The sequence below is a fragment of the Empidonax traillii genome, unplaced genomic scaffold, assembly GCF_003031625.1.
Source record: "Empidonax traillii isolate 1590-97213 ecotype Southwest subspecies unplaced genomic scaffold, ASM303162v1 scaffold1:size7828297, whole genome shotgun sequence".
Taxonomy (NCBI): Eukaryota; Metazoa; Chordata; class Aves; order Passeriformes; family Tyrannidae; genus Empidonax; species Empidonax traillii.
The window spans coordinates 1503573-1519309 of record NW_020955194.1 but is presented as its reverse complement, the minus strand read 5'-3'; the positions used below and the strand labels follow the sequence as shown (position 1 = coordinate 1519309).

The window sequence follows — 15737 nt, the reverse complement described above, 5'->3', positions numbered from 1 at the left end:
CCCCCCCCCCCCCCCCCCGGAGCAGGACGAAGGGGGAGCGCGGCCATGCGGGTGTTCCCCGTCCAGCCCCGGGACGGGGAAAGTGGTGGAGCCCCGGGGCCCGGAGCGGACGGGCCAGGGGAGGGGGGCGCGGGGGCGGGGGGGGGAGAGGCGGAGGACGAGGAGGAGGAGGCGGCAGCGGGGCGAGAGGAGGGAGGCAGGGCGCGCTCGGCGCTGCTGACGTTGCCGCTGCCCGGACCCTCCCTCGTGATTTTCGCTCCGGGAGCGGGGCCGGGGCCGGAGCCCGCAGGGGAGCGCGGGGTCCGGGCCGGGGCGGGCGCGGCGCTGAGCGGTCCCCGGAGCCCGCCGGAGTGACTTGTTTACTCGCCGGGCCCTGCTGCCTCCGCCTGGCCCCGGCCGAGCCCCGTGTGCCGCCCGCCGGCCCGGCCTGACAGCGAGCGGGGCGTCCCGCCCGGCCCGGTGTGTCCTGCGAGAGGTGTTTACCTCCGCGGAAAGTTGTTGGCCCTGTCATTTAGTTAAGTAATGGCTGCTCCTGTCGGCCCCAAGATGGCCGGACAGGGAGGAGAAAGGGAAGGGGGGGGAGGTAAACACGAAGCAAACACCGGGGGACCGAGTGTGGGGGGAGCGCGGAGCCCCCGGGGAGGGCCGGGGGAAACTCTCCTGCGCATCCCAAGTTCTTTCTGGGCGCTTTTCCTGCTGCTCCGCGGCGCCGGTGCCCTCCTTATCAACCTGTAGCACGTTCTGCTGCCCATCCGTGAGCTGCTGACAAAGGCTGTGCGGGCCGAGTGTCTGCCAGCTGTGCTCAAAACACCGAACGCCGGGGAAACCTTTGGGTAACAGGATAAGTGGGGCTGTTTTTTAAAATGCCACACGGCTGAAGCGAAGGGGACGGTGCTTCTCTGGTTCCTGCTTTCCTGGCTTGTTCCTGTCAGTAGCCTGGCGTTTGACACAGCTCATCCCATTGTTGTGCCCGGGCTGTGTCGTGGAGGATTATTTCTTCTTTTTTTTTTTTTCGTATTGCTGGTTTTGGTTGATCTGAAGATCTCGCTCTGACCCGTGTTGAATTGGTTACCCTAAGCCCTTCCTTGTGTTTGGGTGTTTATTTCTGACAGGATTGGAAAAGCTCAATGTCAGGACGTGGAGGGGGAGGGGGGAGGGATGGAAGGAAAAGCAAGTACACTTTTTCTTTGTGCTTGTATTTTAAAAAAATCTCGCGGTTTCCTTTCGATTTTCGGAGTTATTTATAAGAGCACTCTTTCCCATAAATCAAAAAGGTAGGGGAGTGACATGTCAGACCAGTTAAATAATGTACGTTAACTGTTGGTGGACCAGAATTCGTGTCTGCTCCGTGAATGCTGCTGAGGCTGTCGGAAATATTAGACAGAATTCCGTATGGGATAGAGCTTAAGGATGCCAGATAGCAAATAAAAGCATCATATGTAATTAGATCATCCGTCACATAGCGTCCCTGGGTTAAGTTTTATTTTGTGTACTGTAAAATCAAGTAATGCAGGCAGCGATTCAGCATATTAGTTGAGTTCTGAGTCCTTTCTTACATTCGGTGCATTAATGCTTTTTTTTTTTTTAAGCTGGGCAATTTTAGTTTAGTATGTACAGTCCGTTTAAGTTGTGGGGCATTTTGATAGTTTTGAAACATATTTCTAGAAATAACACTGTATGTTTTGTGCTGTATTAATGTATAAATCCACATAGCAAATACTGAAAAAAAACAAACCAACTAGCAAGTAAATATTTTACTGTTTCACCTCAGTTTTCAGATGGCGTTTTAGGCATTTGTGAATTGCACAGGAACTCACGAAGCTTGTTCTTTGTAAAACTTGTCTCTGAGAAAGGTGGATTGTTGAGGAAGTAGGAGGATTAAACCGTTACTGTTCGGTGCAGAGATGTTCGACAGGGATTTCGTGGCTTGGATCAGTTTCAGTTTTGTTTATTCTTTTTACTTCCAGGGACTTTGCATTTGTTTCTGCTTCCGTTATCCATAAGTAAGAAGTTGCTATTTTTAAGGTGTTTTTCTGCTTGGTTCCTTTTCTCTGTGTGTGAGGCTTCATGCAATTTATGCCGTACAAGGAGGTTTGGGGTAATTAATCTAGCAGACCACTTCAATTCTGTGTAGCAGTTATTTTTATTGTAGAAAGTGTGGCCGTATATACATGCAGTTAATTAATAGGTTTTACAGTGATAGCAACAAAATCTTCCCTTTTGTGCATGGAGCAACAACAGCTAACAAAGACCCTGGACTCCATAATTATGAAACCCTGACTGACTGATTTAAGAATCTACAGCACATCACAGTGTAAGATTTATGTGCAAGTGTAGCAGGTAAGGAAAACCATTGAGTCACGTTTCCAGAGGAATCCTTCGCAAGGCAGAAATTTACCCTCGCTGTGAGAGCAGCACCTGAACCTTTTCAAAAGGCTGCCAGGCTGGAGCAGTGACTCCTCTGTGAGGCCTGGAGTGTTCCCTGGTTACCTGTGCTTAAGGTGACGTGGGCAGGGTACCCGTCTGGGGAGACGGGAGGGAGGTCCTGGGTTATGTTGTAAGTGTTTGGGGAACAGCTCTATTACCTGCCTGGATACTTGTGCAGCTGGAGGAGTCTTGTGGGCTTAAATGTGGTGCCTCGAGGAGGAACTCCTTGTTTTTGGTGGGGTTTGCTGAGGCGTGTGTGTTGGCTCAAGGCACTTGGAGGAGATTTCTTGAGGCCTTTGCAGTGGAACTCTGGTTTAGTGAAGCCACACCCTGACAGAATTTAATAAGGAGAAAAGTGGGATATCTTTCAGGGATGGAGGAAGCTTCATGTCCAGAGCTTTAACGCGATTGTGGGTTTTATTCATGCTCCAGGTCTGGGCTGCAACCTTCCCTTTCTGGTAGTTTTGCTTTGTAGGATGTGTGGCTGTAGCATTGTGAACTAAGTTAAGTCCTGCTGCTGGGTGCAGCAAATCAGAAGAACATATAAGACATCAGATCTATACAATTTTATGAATTATTGAAGGTATAGACTGAAGATCAGGAATATTGTATTGTTGCTCCATGTATTGGATATGTGATTAGCCAGGAGAAATCCAACTTTCCCGTAATGGTGCACACACTGTCAGTGTGTGTGTGTGTGTGTGTGTGTGTGTGACAGAGGAATGGAATTTTATGCTGCCAAAAATTTGGTGTTTATTTTGTAGGAAAGGAGCTTGAAAATCATAGTTTGCAGCTAGTGTGGTTTAGGGGGAGTGGAGGCAGAAATTGAGAGAGAGATCACCTCTCAAAGTGGTTGAAATACTGGAAATCCAATGTAGCCAGTCTTGTGCACAAGAAAGTGCTCACTGTTATGCCTCTGTAGTTGACAATAACATTAACGTGAAGGAGGAAAAAAACCCCCAAAACAAAAGCCCTGCTGCTGTCTTGATGTCTCTTTATCCCAGGAAGACGTTCTGGCAGGAGGTGAAGCTTAAAGATTACTTGGAGGATGGGGGGGAGGGCGAGGACATCCATTGTATTGGAAGTGAATTGCGAAGCGTTTCCTTTTTCCTTCTTTCTTCCTTTTTGTTTTCTTTTTTTTTTTAATGATACTTCCAGTGTTTAGCCCAAGTTGACTTTATTGCAGTGACAAACCATCGTTTCATAAGCTGTAATTGGCATCTATACAGATGTAGGTTGATGTAGCTGGTCTGATGTATTGGGTATAAGATGCTTGTTAATTCCTATTCATTGAGTTTAATCAGTTTGTCATATCCTGTGGACAAAATCTGAAGCATGTTTCCATTTAGGAGTATTGATGTTGAAGTCGATGTAAAGAGAGATGAAGTAGTTCCACACAATATGCCACGTTTTAGTCTGTGTTACCTCTCGTGTTTTTGCAGCCCTTTTGTTTTCCAGCTGATTTTAAAAATGGTATTTCCTTTGTGTAAAGGCCACATGTCCTGACAAAATTAACAACGTGCTTATCTGTGCCTCTATTAAGCTTACAAAGTAAGTGCACAGTGACAGTGTTCTCTCATTTTTCTTATAATTCTCGGTGTTGCTTGTTTAAAAATAGTTTTGGACAGTGCGAATTACTATATGTTGACTTTGTCCCTTCAGTGTTGACATTAATGTTAATTTTCTACTGATCTATAATTAAGTATCCTCAGTTTTATTTATAACAGACTGCTTGAAAAATGATTATGCAGAAAAACATTTTAGCAGGTTGGTCTCGGTGTAGTGAGGTTATTTTTCTTAATGACTTTGGAAACATTTCGGCTTAATTTATTTTCATCAAAACAAAGAAATATTGCTTGAAAAAGAATTATAGTGTTTGCCTTATATAATGGCGGTGCTGGGAATTGGGAAACTGGGAATTGGTACCAAGAGACATTTGGAAAGCATTCCAGGAAGTGGGCAGCCTCTCCAATTTCTGTAAATTTATATCGGAGTTGTTCCTTTATGTGTTTTTAATACATGATGCATTTCTAATTATTTGTTTATTATCTGCAGTGCTGTCTGCCCTGTGGAACAAGTTGAAGTTGGTTAAAATTTTGTAAATTGCATTATGAGTGGAACTGGTTTTTTGGCCTTTTTTGAAGGTGTCACTTTTTAAGTGTTTTTATTGGATAATTGTAACTGAGCCATAGATGTTTGTTTTTTTTTTTTAAGATCAGCATTTATTTGTGTGCAGTTTGGGCTTTAGGATCAGGCTTTTTAGGATCCAGTTAAGTTGTGGTGGGTGACATGTTCTATAGTTCATGGTTGTACCATGTTTATACTTAAAAATTACAGTTGCAGTGTATGTAATATTTATACATCCTGGTACTTAATGGCTTGGTTATGGCTTTGTATTATTTGTACTTTATCTGGTGTTAAAAAAACCCCCACGTTTATTTTTAAATGGGCGTTACACAGTACTGTAAGTATGAAATACTTCCCATGTTTTGGTAGTTTCAAAACCAGATTCGAGGCATATTTCTTTAAAATTGTTGGGGTTTATTGCTCAAAACATGCATTCTTGAATGTTTTGGCCGTTTCTTAAGTTTAAAGTGCAGTATTGGTACTACTTCCTCAAGGCAAGGAAAGAGATGAAGTCAGAAATGTTACGCTTGTCATTTTGATGCGTTAATGAAGAAACAAGGATGTATCTCATCTCCAGAAATAACTTGCTTTCGTTGAGGTGTAATTAGGATTGCAGGACACTTGGCATATCAGTATTTGCACTTCAGCGAGCTGTATGTTTTCTATTAGCAGACTATTAGTAGGGAATACAATAGAAGATTTTTCTCTGTTGTGGTAGTTTTTCGTATTTCCTATGGAATACATGGGACGTATTGCAGCTTTCAAGCACCGACCTACTGAGTCTGGAGGCTGAAGTGGTCCAGTTCTCTAAGTGGTACATGTGCATCACCTTAAGGTAATTCACGCCCTACTGACTTAATAATCAAGCAGCCAAGGCAGGCAGTGGTTCAGGATGGAGAAGAGAGAGAAATATTGCTGTATTTTAGCAGCTGAGGAGTAGAGGTTCTGATAAATTATTTAATTACTGAAAGTGTGAAGAAAAACTGTGGCAAAATTGGGACACAACTGGTTTCCTTCCATTCCATTCTGGTGATTTAACCATTGGTCCTTTTGTGCATCGTAATACTCGTGGCCTGTGGCTTTCAGATTTCTGCACAGGTAATCTCAGGTGTGGTATGTGAAGAAGTAGTAGAGAATCTGTAGCTTTTGTCTATACGTGGTATTCAGGTGAGCTTTCAGCATGGCTCTCTGCCTCTTGCCAGCCTGCATAGCTGTTTGTTCGCTGTAGTGGGTTGAGTGGACTTGATAATTATAGAGGTAAAACTATCTGCAAATGTTGATACCATCTGAAGTAAGTGCTGAAAGCGTCTTCTAAAAGCTAGGCCATATGTTTGTTATACCATTTTAGAAAAGAGTAGATGTTTCATGCCTGGAGAACTCGGTGCGTGTAAGAACCATTTGTTTTCATTCCATGATACGAAATTAAAGAGAGTCATGGAAAATGTTTATGGCTATAAAGTGATTTTATACTGATTAACATTTGTCACAAGACTTTCCAGTGCCAGAATTATATGCCATGGCCCACTGTTGTTCTTCATCCCACTGAGAATTAGGCAAACTTATGTTCTGTGGAGAAGTTAACTGTTGGTTTCCAGCCTTACAGATTCACCAGTTAATCTTCAGGTTTTTCTCTGATTACTGAACAAAAATTGTTCTTCTTGGTCCTCAACTGATAAAACTTTTGGGTGACAGGAAGGATTTTGCAGTATTTTCAGCAGACTGAAAGGGAAGGAAACACGTGTATTTGTAGTTTGTGAATACTAAAATAGTTGCGTAAAAAGTAGTTGCTGCTCAAAGGGCTTCTGCAGAAATGAATTAAGGGGGTGGGCTGCGAGTGTGAGGTGAATGCAGAGCTCAGCTGGGTGGCAGGTTTTAGTGTTGGATCAGGTAACTCCAGGAGCTGAGCCATTGTTCCTGCTCACCCTGAACGATTGTAGGTGTGGATACAACTTGCAGTCCTTTAGTTTCACACCTACCTTGTGTTTTACATGTACAGCTTGTGCAAGTTACTTTTTTGTTTTAACCTCCCTGCTCGGTGAGGTCCCAAAGCTGTGATGTTTTGAAATGTAATGTTTGAGTAATGTATTTTCACAATTAAACATCGAAGTGATGCGTATTGAACTTGAGGCATCATTATAAAATGAGGCCAGTTGACTGTCTTTGTTACAAATGTTAACAATATTAATCTTGTTCACCAGCAGAATGCTTGTTTGTAGTTTAAGAAAAGACAAAATTGAGCTGAGTGGTCCTATGTGGAGCCCTGCAAAGACTGCCAGGGTTTCTGTAGGTGCATCTGATAGGATGATCCTGCTCCTTTACAGAACATTTTTGGTATAAGGAAAGAGAGGAACTGTGTTTGACATAGTTTAATCTGAGTATGTTGGACATGACGAGTTTGGTAAAGCAAGCGAAGATAATCGAATATTTTTTGTTTGCACTTTATGGAAGGGCATGCAAAGGAAACAGGCACAGTAGTGTAATTCCTCTGTGGAAGGGTGTTTTCCAAGACTGACCTGTTTAAATACCGGTCAGTTCAAAGCTTGTTTTCAGGATGATTTCTACTGATACTGTCATGAGTAGTATGCACCATTTGATAGTTTGTCCATGGACCTAATAAAGTTTGTTGCGTGGCACGTTTTTAAGAGGAGCCTCTGCTTGTCATCGTTTCGCAGTGGATCAGGTATTATTCTTGATGCTGAATAACATTCTTTGTATTTTAAGAATCATAGGAAAGTATTGCTTACGTGTATAAAATACCATGTCAGTGGACAAAAAGCCCATTAGGCATGTTTGGGAGTTGAAGAATATTTTTTCTTGGGTATTTTGGAGTATGAGATGACACATGGATCACCATCAGAGCTGTATTGACAAAATACCTTCCTTTATGATTCTTGGATTTCCTACATAGCATTCATGGAAGAAGTTTATTTAATTAAGATGTAGAATTAAGGGCTCATTTACAGTTTTGTAAAGAGAGTGAAAAGTGTGTTATGAATTACAACCAGAACACTGTATGTCTACATATGAATTTCCTTTGTGGTAAGTTGTTAAATTAATTGTTGTTTGTTAGAATGGCTTTAAGTCATTTCCTTTTCTCACAGTGGCATTTGAGGATTATGATTCACTTCTCAATATAGATTGGTTATTAAAATCTAAAGCAGACTGAATTGTGAATGTGCTTTTCATTAAATTTCTGCTTCCATTTTGAGAATTTAAAATTCTGAACAATTTCAGGATGTAGTTTTCAGCATTAGACAAAAGATCCAGTGCAGTAGGTTCTAAAATAGAGCCAATATATCTCCTTTTTAGGGTAGTGTTTTGTTGCTTCCATTGTAGTTGCCATTTTAATTTTTTTATATCTTGTCATTTAAAAACTTAGTTGCACAAGAATCTAAAGTGGAATAATGAAGGCTTTAGTTTTATGTATTTTCCTTCTAGGTAACAGAATTTTAAGTACTCTCTGTCTCTTTTCATATGTGTCTGTGAAACCATCTTTGGGCCTGTGTGACTGATAAACCAGGCTGGAGAACTGCTTTAGATCAAAAATAATCTAGTAAAAGTAGAAAAGTGTAGTTACTTAAAATCAGTACTGAAGGTTAGTACTGAGACAGAGGTTTTAGAAGAGGAAACTTCAGCTTGCTTAGAACTGATTTGGGAGGGATTCTGTGGGAAGCTTCCACGGAGGATAAAGGAGCCTGGTGAGTGCTGGGAGTTTTTCAAGAATGCTCTCTTAGAAGGACAAAACCAGTTCATCCTTTGGAGGGAAGGGAAGTAGGTGGAGCAAGAGAGCCCCTTGTTTTAACTGCGAGCTCCTGAGTCTGTTCAAAACTAAAAGGGAAGCTTATTTGGAATGGGAGAGTGGACAATTACCCATTGATGGAGATGCAGTTTAGTAAAGTAGAAGCCCAGCTCGAATTGCATTTGGCCAGAGATGTCAAAAACTTCAGGAAAGGGTTCTCCAGGAACATGAACAACAAACAGAAACAGAAGGAATATATTGGTTTGGTGTTAAACAGGAGAGGTGCATTAGTCACCAGTAACACTGAAAAGTCAGAGATTCTCAACACCTTCACCTCAGTCTTTGCCAGCTCTGCTGGGCTGCTGACCTTGGGAACAAAAACCCAGGCTGATACAAACACAGACCTACTGTCAGTGCAAGAATTGCTGGTGTGTGAACTATTGCAGGAGTTTGACCCCTACAAGTTATCAACCGAGGGTGTTAAGGGGGCTGGCTGATGTTGTGAGGCTGTTCTCCATGATCTTGGAGAAGTTGTGGAGATCCCAGAAGAGTGGAAGAAGGCTAATGTCATCCCCATCTTCAAGAAGGGTTTGAAAGAGGATCACAGAAATTAGAGACCCATCAGTCTTACTTCAGTCCCTGGGGAAGTTGTGGAACAAATCCTCCTGGAGCTGTCACAAGTCAGATGAAGCACATGGTTGGGAAAAGCTGGCATGGATTTACCAAGGGCAAATAGTGCTTGACAGTCCTGATGGCCTCCTGTGACAAAGAGACCTGCTTGGTGTATATGGGATGAGTGGTGACATTGTCTTCCTGGATGTCCTCAAGGCTTTCCATGAGAAACTGGTGTGTTATGTTACAGACAAGGGATCTGTGCTTTGAGTGGGAACGGGCTGACTGGGAACATCACCCAGAGTGGGGTGGCAAACATCTCCTTCTCAGACCGTCAGCCTGTCACAAGTGGGGTCCCCCAGGGATTGATACTGGGCCCAGCACTGTTTAATATCATTGTAAGTGATGGAGGGATCAAATTTACTCTCATGGATTGCTGATGATACCAAACTGAGTGGGGATGTGGACCTTCAGAAGGGAGAGGAACCCTGCAGGAAGACCTGGATAGGCTGGAAGAATGGGCTGATGAGAACCTTATGAAGTTCAGCAAAGACAAATGTAAGGTCTCACACCTGGAAGAACGTGATCCAGAAGTGCAGCACAGCATTGGATCTACCTGGCTGGGGAACAGCTGTGGAAAGGGATGGGGAGGTCCTGGTGCACACAAGCTCAGGGTGAGTGGACAGTGTAGCAAAGGAAGCCAAGAGGAATCCGTGATGGATTGCATCAGCAAGGCCATCATCAGCAAACACAAAGGAGTCACTGTCACACTCTACTCAGTGCTGGTCAGGCCTCACCTGGAATAAATGTGTGCAGTTCTGGTTCCCACTAACCAAAAAAGATGTGGACAGGCTGGAGAGGGTGCAGAGAAGGGCCACGAAAATGATCAAATGACTGAGAAGCTGCCGTGTGAGGAACAGGTGAGAAAGAGGAGAAACAAAAGAGGATAGTGGGAAGGTTATTCAGAAGAGTGTTATAATAAAAGGAAGAGATTTTCAGTTAAAGAAGTGGAGGAAAGGTTGGAAAAGGATATTTAGATGTGAGGAAGAGTAGGAAACCAGGAATTAAATGGGTGACTTAGGGATGCAGACCAACTGGAGGGGGGTGAGGGGAATGACAGTGTGAATCATGGTGTGTTTATTCTTTCCGGAAGCTACCTGAATCTTGTTCCTGGATGCTTCCTAAGTGTTACTGCTAACTTTAGTAGCATTTAAGTGCTTGATGGTGCTGGTGCCTTCCTCAAAAGTTTTTAAAACAAGGTAAAAAGGAACAAAACAAAGAACAAAACTGCAGAGGGTTTGTGCGGGGTGTGGAAAGAGTTACGTGCACTAAGTCCAGAATGTAACAGAACTCTCTCCCATTTCTGAAATAAAAGTAAGATGTTGGCTGTGTTCTCTCTGTCTTTATCGTAGACTGCTGTTTCCTTTTCCCTCATTACCCCTCAAGGAAGGGAAGAGTGATGAAATCTACTGCTTCCACTGTTTCCTCGAGGTGAAAGGGAATGCCAAGAACACTCATGTGTCTGTTCTCATGTCATGTTTTGCTGCCTTTTAGATTTGAAGGATAAAGAAAGCTGAGCAAGTGTGGAAGACAGAGGTGGATATGTTGAAAGGGCAAGAAATAGTTTAAAGGGAGAATGATGCTGATCTAGAGAATGGAATGGTGCAGTTTAAGGCAACAAAGTGTAGAAGGAGTGTAAGATAAAGTGGAAGGATAAGAAAAGTGGAGAACATCCATTACATAACATCATAAAGCTTGTCATAAGCAATCTCTGGTAGGGGAGAAAAGATGGGATGATATTGAGAAGAATTAAGAAGTACAAACATCGAGTACATTGGTTGGTAAACTTCAGTGGAGCTTCTGAGCAAGTTACAAATGCAGCAGCTAAAGGCAGATTATTGTACACCATGGTTCCCAAAGCTTTGTGTGTGCCCAGTCTCTGATGTGGTGCACAGAAATATGTTGTTTTCTGAGTATTTTTAATCTTATGGGTATTGATGGTTGGAAGGGCAGAGCCTTTGAATTTGTAATTTCATTAACACTTGAACATTTAAAGTTTTCAAAGCATGGGAAACTACAAAACTTACTGAAGGACTAATAGATTTCAAGTGTTACCTGTTAAAATGTTCAACAAATTAGCTTTAAAGGTCTAAGGTCTTTTTTGCTTTTTAACAAGTTTCTTCCACTTGTTTTTAAGAAGAAACGAGTGTTTATTTGTTTCTTTCTTAATTCAAAAGAAAGAGTGAATATAGATTTTACTCTCATACTCATACTGCATATGAAAAAGAAATTACAGTTAGAAACAGTGCAGCTGATTTTGCATCACAATGGTACATACATCTCTGTTCCTTGCTCAAGAGGTGGGGAAGTTAAAAACCAAAAATTATGCCTGAAAAAAAAACCCTGGAAGCTTTGGGTGGAACTGGGGAGGGAGATGTGTGTCTGAACCAGCCTCTTCTGGAGCCTTCATGAAACCCCTCAAATCTAAAATCATAGAATATCCAGAGTTGGAAGGGACACACAAGGATCACAGAAGTCCAGTTCCTAGCTCTGCACAGGGACAGCCCTAAATCACATCCTACCTTTAGCACAGGATTGCACAGAATTTAACTAGGAAGTTATGTTTTCGTAGTGGAGGCTTTTCTTAACTGTAGTTACTGTGTGGAGGAAATTAATACTTGAAATGGCTTCTTCTGGTTATATGTGGGGAGGATTTGAAGGTGTTTATGTTTATAGTAGAGTTCATTTTTGTTGCCTAAGTAAGGTGAGATCCCAGAGACCATCATAGTCCATGTTAACTAAGGAGCAGAATTAGGTCTCATTTCCAGCCTTTAAAGGTAGCTGTTAACTTACAGGTTCATGTGTTAAAAAAACTGATTGGGTTTGACACTTTTCTGGGATTAGTTATACACCGTCCATCTTTGCTGAATTGGTGGGATTTTTTTTCTGTGTATAGTCTCGATACAAGTAATTTTTGAAAGTTTATATAAATAATTTGAAGAAAGTATTAATGGTTGAATGGAACCTGCAAAGCAGGCATTTGTTATGTTAAAAAATATTCAGAGCACAGCAGAAGCCACGCTGAAGGTGGAGGTATTTGGAGCAGAGGAAAGAATTGTGGAAGGTTTACCTAATAGTGATGGTAAAGGTATGATCATTGTGTAGGACTGTGATGCCTAATCTTGAAGGTTGTCCTCAGTTAATCTGTGAATGTAGAAGTGTTCAAACTATATGAGAAAAAAAACCCCAGAACCGGAATATTGCAGTCTATTTATTCTCTCCCAATAAAAGTGCTGTCATATTCACTTGTATTTTTCTTTATTAGTTGATTTTCTTCCGTGGTGGCAGCTTGTTTTCTGCTTTTGAATGGTAGAATGTTTTCCTGTAATGCCAGTTGCAAACTTGGAGCTTGCTGGCATTGTGGCCAAAAATCTGAGAACAATGACGACTCCATTATATGCAGTGAGAAAGGAACCTTTTGTACTACTTGCTTTTAATTGCTAATTAAGCCAAGTCTTTGGTAGTTTGAAAGAATGGAATAGTTTATGCCCTCCACTTCAGACCAGCATTTGCTACTTGGTTGTAGCGAATGATGGAAGGGGTGATTTTTATTAGGATTTCTGTAGGAAGGTAAAAATTCCTGAGAGCTGTCATTTTGCACGAGGAGCTTTTGGGATTCAGGGAACGCTGTGGTGCCTGTGGAACTGAGCAGCAGTTGAGGACTTCTGTGCTGCTGGAGAAGGCCAGGCCACACCACCTGCCCCATCCCCAGCACTCTGGTTTTGCCTGACTGCTCTGCTTCAGTTTGTGTATTCAGTGATTAAAGGTAATTTCCACTGTCCAGATGAACAGCAGGGATTTGCTAGAGAAAACCTATTTTGAGATAATTTTAATTTGTTCTTGATTATTATTTTATTTTTTTTTTAAGCTGTGAGATCAGAGTGATGCTTTCGTAACAGTGCAGCTCTGGTTCAAATGCATTAGAACTCAGTTTCTACAGCACAGGTAGGTAGGAATTTTCTGACGCCAGGAAACTCTGCTTCCGGGGGGATGGGTTAGCAGGTATGCAGATTTACCAACTGAAAAAGGAAAACAATTTTCAACTAAAGGTCATTTCACAAGTTTTTCCTCAGGGCTTTCTCACTTCCACGGTCAGAACTCAAAAATGGGACAAACTGATTCAAAGCAATTCATTAATGAGTAGCTTAAGGTCTGTGAGGCTCCAGACAGCTGGGAAGGAGAAGGAACACACTCCTGCTCCAGTGACTTCATTTGCATGATTTTTCTGAAGCATTTGAGAACCTTTCTAGATTTTTGTCATCTTGTGGCTAAATTTAACTCGTATGTTCCCATAACCAGATTACCTGTTTCATGTAGCACCTTGTCTGCCAGTGATTCCTTTTCCTAAGTAAAAAAATAAAATTACTGTGGAGTGGTAGTTACCAGCATCTGCACATATTGTTACCTGGGTTTAAAAGGAGTGTGCTGTCAAATTCAGACAGCCTCTTGGTGTTTGTGTTCCCACTTGGATCTCAGATGGACAGCAGGCTCTGCTGCTGTGGTTGTGCTGGAATTTCCTCTGTGATCCCTACCTGGTGTATTCTGATGGAAGTTACTCTGTTGGCATCACTGCACTGTTACCTCTTTGATCAGAATTGAACCACCTTAGAGCTCTCTGCTGCTGCCGTAGTTGGAGGGTGGTACCAAGTGTGTGATTTTTTTTTTTCTTACCCTCGTGTCTGAACATGGCAGAGCTGATTTTTGTAAAGCACCATCGCTCTCTGCAGCTTGGGCCTTCGGGTGCTGTTGAGATGCTGCTTGTGGGAAATGAGCTTTGTGGATTAAAACTGCAGTGTAAGAGGAATGACTGGCATTACTTAGGTGGCAGAAGAATATTATTAAACAACAGATATATTCGTAAGGTGATGCAGCATTTATGTAACTTTCTAGTGCTTGTTACATTGGTAATCCATTTAAGTAGAAGAAATTGACGTTTTGCTTAGAAATTAAAGAGCAGACACTGAATGAGTAGGGGAAGGTACTGTGGTACTGTGTCTCCTTCCACAGACAGATAAGGGCATCAAATTAATTTAATTGCTACTTCTGAGTAGTTTTGGTTCTTAGTGTAAAGGTGAGTTCTGGTACTTCTTGAAATGCACACTTGAAGTGAAATGTTGCCTTTTCTTTCTGCACATAAATCAGAATCTTGGCATTTGATTATCCCTTTGGTTGGACCTCTTGCTTTGCACATAGAACTTAAAGGAAGATTCTCACAGCTTTGGTGAAGGAATACCCCTTGGGAGACAATGTTGCACAGCGCTTAGGGGTTTAGCTGAAAGGAGAGGTGAAGTTTCGATTGCCAAGTGGCATTTGCTGTAGAAAAGTGCCCGTGAAGTTGCACCTGCATGTCTGTATAAAGCTATAAATCTGTGTAAGTTGTCTTGTCTCTGGCTGGTTAGAAACAGTTAAAGCTTAAAGCTCCGTTAGTTGTGTAATGTTGCCCTCCTGACCTCTCCAGCAAGTTAACAGATTCATTTTTTCGTGTGTCTCCCATCGTGTTGTCATTTCCTCCCCACCCCCAGCATTTTTAGCTCTACTTATCTCAATTTCTGCATACAACTGGCCTCCTGTCACATAAGTGTCATGATGTGTGAGGTGTCAGTCATAAGTTTGCATGTAGTGATATGATAAGATGTGGGTGAGGGGAAGACACTCATTGACTTCAGAAAAAATAGTTTCAAACTGGTTATTTTCAATATTGCTGAATTCTCCACCTTTGCTCAAGTCTACTACTATGCTTTTCAGTTAGTACATGAATAAATATGCAAATCAATTGTGGTAATAGCACTTCTTAATATTTATTTTAGAATGATCCTCTATAGCTTTCCCTTGGATGCTGTCATGCAAGTGTTAGTGTTTTATTTCTATGCGTTATCTGTAGGGAAATATCTTTAATTTAGTCTCATCTACTTTTGTGCAGGCAGACTGAAAGCCTTCAGTTTTTGATAAGTGTTATGTCTGAGCTCTTAGAGGTCTGTGTTCTATGTTTTCAGTGGATTAAATGTTGAGCTCTCACACCCTGTAACATATCTGAGCTGGCACAAAAGTTTTGTACATGTGGTTACCCAGAACTTTCCCCACTGAGCTGAATTTAACTGTCCTGTGAGACTTTGCCATATGTAACAGCTGCAGGCCTTGGAATTACTTTTGCATTTACTTTCTGGAATGAAAAATAACAAAAGGTGTGTGATTGGGGTGGGAGGAGGGAAGAAAGAGGGGGTGGATAATAGCGAACTGTGAGTGGTGGGAAGATTTCCAACAGAGGAAAGAGCAAAGGGTCAAGTAGTGCCTATGGAGGTGTCTCAGTAAGGTAGAGAAGACAGCCCAGGTGTGCAGCAGAGCTGGAAGTAGCACATGGAAAGTGTCTGCAAAACTATCTGGTGGAGGAGGACCTGGGGGTGCTGATTGACAGCAGCTGAACATGAGCCAGAGTGTGCCCAGCTTTCCAAAAAGGCCGATGGCACCTGGCTTGACTCAGCAATAGTGTGGCCAGCAGGACCAGGGCAGTGATTGTCCCCCTGTACTAGTAAGGCCACACCTCAAATCCTGTGTTCAGTTTTGGTGCTGGAGGGTGTCCAGAGAGTGGCAACAGAGCTGGGAAGGGTCTGGAGCACAAGTCTGTGGAGGAGCAGCTGAAGGAACCAGGGTTGTTGGGCCTAGAGAAAAGGAGGCTCAGGGGGGACCTTATCACTCTCACCAACTACCTGAAAGGAGGTTGTAGGCAGGTGGAAGTTGATCTTTTCTCCCAATTATCAAGTAGTATTTTAAAAGT

At 42.4% G+C, this 15737-nt stretch overlaps 1 protein-coding gene across 16 annotated transcripts in view; it reads left to right on the top strand.

The window, feature by feature from the left end:
- Positions 1–15737, top strand: part of KDM6A (lysine demethylase 6A) — a 148397-nt gene that overhangs the window by 778 nt on the left and 131882 nt on the right. The gene's annotated exons all lie outside the window — the stretch shown is intronic.